This window comes from Etheostoma cragini, chromosome 10 (genome assembly GCF_013103735.1).
Source record: "Etheostoma cragini isolate CJK2018 chromosome 10, CSU_Ecrag_1.0, whole genome shotgun sequence".
Lineage (NCBI taxonomy): Eukaryota > Metazoa > Chordata > Actinopteri > Perciformes > Percidae > Etheostoma > Etheostoma cragini.
In genome coordinates this window covers 3,392,715-3,398,724 of record NC_048416.1, presented here as the reverse complement: position 1 = coordinate 3,398,724, position 6,010 = coordinate 3,392,715, and the positions used below count along the sequence as shown (strand labels likewise).

The window sequence follows — 6,010 nt, the reverse complement described above, 5'->3', positions numbered from 1 at the left end:
TTAGAAATTAAGTGTTAACGAGCAGTTGGACAGGTGTACCTAATAAAGTGGCCGGTGAGTGTATATATATATATAAAAGACTATTTCACTGTAGCATGTTAGCTAAGTAAAAATGATTGATTAGCATCCTGAACTTTCCATTTTCTATGTTTTGTGAATATAAAAAATGAATTTGATCACAAAAAACTTTCTATTTTCTAGAAATAGTCTAATGACTTTTAGACAGTGTGAAATGCAAACAACAGTATAACGGTCCTAGCCTGGTCCTACAACTCAAACTAGCGCAGCCACTCCCTCTGTTTTCTGATTGAACCGGTTAAGATTTGGACAGGTTAGGATTGGCTGGAGAAAACCCGCGAATATACCGCAAACCCAGACGTAGTTCTGAAGGAAAATGAAAATTGAGCAGACGTACGCAGGAGGGCAGAGCCAGGCTCTAAAGGTCCTACTCCTTAGATTTGGGAGGCACCAAAATCACGGTTGCAGGTGTCGTTGTGGTCCTGCTACACGTCCAGCGTTGCCCTGATACATCCTGCTACGCTCTGGGGTGCCCTGCTACGTCCTGCTGTGCCATGTAACGCCCTACAGTGCCCTACTATGCCATGAACTACTAAAAACTATTTCTAGTCATTGTTCCATTTTCTTTTATTGTGACTATTATTACTATCACACCCCCAACCGGCCCCGTCAGACTCCGCCTACCAAGAGCCTGGGTCTGTCCCAGGTTTCTCCCTAAAAGGAGTTTTTCCTCACCACTGTTGCTTGCTCTTTGGGGAATTGCTAGAATTGTTGGGTCTTTGTCAATTATAGAGTGGTCGAGACCTACTCTATCTGTAAAGTGTCTTGAGATAACTCTTGTTATGAATTGATACTGTAGAAAAAATGTAATTGGCTACTAATTCAAAACCAGTCTCTAAATTAGTCAACTCATCTTTAGATTATATTGTAACAGTTCTGCTACTGTAACCATACAGGCAAATCTAAATGCTGAAGGCGATGTACAATGTGTTTCTTAAATTATAGATGAAGATCTAAATCAGCCTGCAGCTTCACACATGACTCAATGTCACTGGCTGAGTTTATTGGGTCAGTCAGGGACGACAGTACACTCATTCAGATGGACAGATTCTTTAAATATGTTGATTTAAGAGTACTACTGTAGTAGTACTGGTCTTTTTTTAAATGTCAGGTCTTGTTCAGCCAATATCCTCCACCTCTGACTTTACCAACACAACATGTGGTATAGCTAGATAGATGGATAGATAGATAGATAGATAGATAGATAGATAGATAGATAGATAGATAGCCTGCTTTATTCATCCAGTAGCAAGACAACCATACCACAACACACACATATTCCCACATATATTACAGATACATAAGAATAAAAATAGAAATGCAATGACCATGATAAGGTGAGAGACTATGCAGTGAAAAAGAGAAAATATAAAAGACTAATTGAATCTTAAAGATAATATTTACATGATAATTCTTCATTAGATTCCGCACATGCATTACACCATTTGTGTTGGTTAATATATCATGAAATATGCAGTTTACCCAACTGTGAATGATCTTCAGGGAGGACGTTGCTTCCAAAATTCCATACTAACGTTTAATTTGGCCTGCTAAATCAGTATGTGAGATTTTTTTAATATGTCCAAAACCTTCTATGAAACCAAAGTAGGCTACATGAATAGCACTATTTCCGGTGAAATATTGCAGTAGGCAAAGGGAGTGGACACTATGCCAGGAATAAATATCCCACAATGCAATGCTATAGTAACTACAATGTTTATTACAGACAAACAAACAGCGACCAATGCAGCTCTGTCACTTCAAAAATTCTACAGTTTATTCCTTCTGTAATATGTTAGCAACGTAATTTGCTAGCAAAGTGTCTGTTTGCTAACAAGCAAAGTGTCTGTTTGCTAACAAAGTGTCAGTAGCTAGCTAAGCATGCTAAAGGCTACCAAAGAGGACTGTAGAAACTGAATTACCCTTTGGGGAAAAATAAGGCTATCTGTGTCTGTAAAGTTAGCTGTTAGCAAGCTAATGTTAGCTTTGTGCTAGCAAGCTAAGGCACTTGCAAACATATTCCCCCTCCTGAGTCTATGTTAGTCCTTCCGGGATCTTTACAGTATGTTGAACGATACCATACATAGTGAGTATGTAGTGCGTAGAAAGCGATTTTAAACGCAGCCCCTGTGTTTTGGGAGATTGACCCATACCAAAGACTAAATGTCAGGATATCTGTTCCGCTGCTGCTTTGATTTTGTCCATTCTTGTTTTATATTATGAACATTGTGTGCTTGTGTGGGTCGTCATTGAGCGTATCCACCACTTCCTGCATGTCTCTATCCATCTATCGCATGGCAGGCAACACATTAAAGATGTTGTGGGAATTCAGCTTGTTGCCGCTGCCATAAATCCTTTGGTTATGTAACCGAGTGACAATTGATATGAGCGGTTCAGCAGCAGCTGCTGTTTTATCAACAGGAGGCTTTAACCGAAGTACGCACACACAAACACACCTGCTGGGAGTGATTATCTGAGGGGAAACTGGATGTACGCATGGATGTTGTACATGCTGAGACAGAGCAGGCGTAGGGTTAGGGTTTAAGGGAGAGTTTTACCCTCCACTGTTTGTGTCTTGTTAATGAAGAGAGATTTATCTCAGGCCAGAGAGTCTTGGCTGTGCTCAGGAGGTAGCAGAGTTTAATTTAGCCCCGAAACCTGAACCTTAGCCTCGTCTGCCAGCTCCTTCTCGGGGCCCAGGACAGAGCCACAGAGGGCAGCAGGCTGGGATCTTTGGTTGTCTTTTAGGTGTAGAATGATTAGCTGCAATACCCCATTCTAGTGCTAAGCAAAGTGACATGATGGACACACTTAGGGATCTGGTGCATAGGAAGTGATACATTGGCTGGCCTGGCTTTAAAAGAAACGTGTCATGGGCAGGATCCAAGGGGGTAAGCCTCTCCTCTCTAAGCGAAGCTCCCTGTGGCGCCATTTTGATGCTACCTGCCGTTAGCATTCCATTGACTGCCATTCATTTTGGCGCCACTTTGACAGTGAATAACTTTACATCTGAAGCGTTTAAAGACTCTATTTGTCCGTTGCTTATTTCTAAAGACACACGACAATGCATAAAAGGCTCCATTACCTTGTATCTCATGTTATGGATTTGTAGCAGACTTACTGTCAAACAGTAGAGGAATTACCGTATAGTACAGGGTACGCTTGCAGACAGTTTGGACTTCCATTAGCCGTTTAGGTTTAATTACTAGCAGTAATAAGCCTGTGCCTATGTTATCTCCTACCATACGCCTACGCTCTCCGTCTATGCTGATTGAGAATGATTGAGATTTCTCTTGCACAGCTACCAGAAGAGTTACAACTTTCAGACAGGTTGCTCACGTCACATCTACGTCTTCAAGCTCAGTTGGAGTCTGCGCAGTAACGCTCAGCCATCACCGGAAAAGAGCTTCTAACATCCTTCACTGGTCTCCAAGCAGCGGGATGTGTTGGTCCATTTCTTTAACTGTCTATGGAAGGATATGTTTGGTTGTCAGTTGCACATTTAGATATGAACAGTTCCCTTCCACCAGGTCTGAAAGTTGACATAACTGTGACATTTTCTGTTTGTGCATGTGTGCTGAAACACACATCTGTGTTCACATGTCTTTGTGTGTGCGTGTGAGCGTACATTATTCTCGCATTGCCAGCGCATTGCCATTTCCACAGCACTGTGTAGTAATTTCTGGCTACTCCACACTCCGCGAAGTAGTCTGGTTGTTGGGATAGACCTTGTTTTGGTGGAACATTGGCACCTGGCAAAAGAAAACGAAAGAAAAGGAAGTTAACTGTTTACACAATACAGTAGCGTGTTGGTGATGGCGCAGTGGATATGACACATGCCTTTGGTATGGGAGACCCGGGTTCAATTACCACTGCAAACATCAACCAATGTGTCCCAGAGCGAGACACTTAACCCAAAGTTTCTCCAGAGGCATTCAACCTCTGACATACAATGGCTAGACCAAGTTCACACACCCATGCTAAAGTTGATTAAAAAGAGGAATAAAAAAAACATGGGGGGTATTTTAATTCCAAAGGCTAAGGGAACTTTATCAGGACGCATCGTATCCTGATCCATGAAATAACTGGCCTTAAAAATAAAAATGTGGCTGCCTCTATTGGAATTAACATAGGGGTGTGTATACTTATGCCCCCTGTATTTGAATGAGGAACAGTTAATTATTTATACATTATTCATTCACAAAGACAATTGATGTCCTTAAAAGGTTGGATTTTCCTAAATTGTTTGAATTAAGGCATTGAGATCAATTTCCAAAAGATGTTTTTTTTTTATTCCTCTTTTTAATCAACTTTATCATCGGTGTGTAAACTTATTGAAGCCACTGCGTATGGCAATTTTAAGTACCATTGGATAAAAGCGTCAGCTAAATGATAATAACATGTTATAATAATGATATCCATCCATCCATCCATCTTCATCCATTTATCTGGTATCGGAATAATAATAATATTAGTAATAATAATAATAGTAATAATAATAATAATAATAAAGTAACGTGAGCTATATTGATCAACTGATACATGGTTAAATGTAATTTGTGTCCCAAAACGTCCCAGTTATCAATTAGTAAATGCTGTTAATATATACTTTTTTAATCTTTACAATTATTCCCCCAAACAAACCAAGCAGGCCTGCCTTATTACACAATCCAAAAGATTTCTTCAAAATTTGCCATTTTCAGTATTTTCCCAAAGCAAAGCGATCATCTTGGAAACTTCACTTATCTTTATATAAACAGCATACTTTGGCTTCCACATTGGATACTTTTATCATTTGTATTCCATGTCGAGCTTCAACCGATGCAGAGTATGTTACCTATAATAGTTTGTTAAATTTAGTTTAATTTTATATGTTTTGTCTTCATATGTCAATTATGTTGTTTTGAATCAGTTTTTCTGGTTATCTTCTCTTATTTGTGAGGTAACGTGTTTTTCAGGGATCCCTCTTGCACAACGCAGAGCCAATTGAAAGTTTAACAGGCTTATTGCAAATGTCCAGGAATGCAACAGGGCAAAAGGCAAAGTCCAACTTCAACAGATTTCAGATCCAGGGTACAGAGCGGGAGTGGGACCGTAATGGACAGTTGTCTGTGTCCAAAAGTTTGGAGATCCAGTAGCTAAGTTTCCATCCCCTTGTCGATCAAATTATCTGAAGTTGGGTAAAAAAAAACTCATGTGAATTAAGCCGGTGAAAGTGGAGATCTCAATCCATGCTCAATGTGTTTTAGGGACTATGTGTTTAGGTAGAAGAGAGCATTTGACTTCTCCAAGATGTTGCTCCCTCGTATTTGCATGTAACTCAGGATGGCATTCTACTGCATCTCCTCCTGGATCCTGTATGCAACCATGCATGCTCTGAAACCCCTACCTATTATTTATAGAGATACATTTATACACAACTGGGTGTCTGCAGTTACACTCAGATTCCATTTCAATCAGGAGAGACTTGCATTTAAGAGTGAAATAAGTTTGACCATTGTGTTGTCCTCCCAGACAAAAAAATTGACATTTTTGTCCCTTTTTTAACGATTTTTTTAAGCTTTCACTACCACCACTAGTTAGTTATTGTCATTAACCCTCATTTATCGGGCACCCAGATAGCTTAGTTGGTAGAGCGGGTGCCCATATATAGAAGTTTACTCCTCGACGCAGCCGGCCCGGGTTCGAATCCAGCCTGCGGCCCTTTGCTGCATGTCACTCCCCCTCTCTCTCCCCTTTCACAACTTCAGCTGTCCTGTCCATTAAAGGCCTAAAAATGCCACAAAAAAAAAATCTTAATAAAAAAAAAAAAAAAAAAAAAAAAAAAAAAACTCATTTATATAGAATTATACCTAATGTTTCAGTTAAAAAAGCAGAAATTGTGACTTATTTAGACTAATAGTTAAGATCAGAGGAACGTACAGATAAGTTT

At 39.8% G+C, this 6,010-nt stretch overlaps 1 long non-coding RNA gene across 1 annotated transcript in view; it reads left to right on the top strand.

Moving 5' to 3' along the window:
* Window positions 1-1,952, top strand: part of LOC117951422 — a 15,544-nt gene extending 13,592 nt beyond the window's left edge. Inside the window, exon 3 of the long non-coding RNA XR_004658186.1 lies at window positions 1,941-1,952. This is a non-coding gene — a long non-coding RNA (uncharacterized LOC117951422). The remainder of the gene's footprint in view (window positions 1-1,940) is intronic.
* The last annotated feature ends 4,058 nt before the right edge of the window (window positions 1,953-6,010 follow it).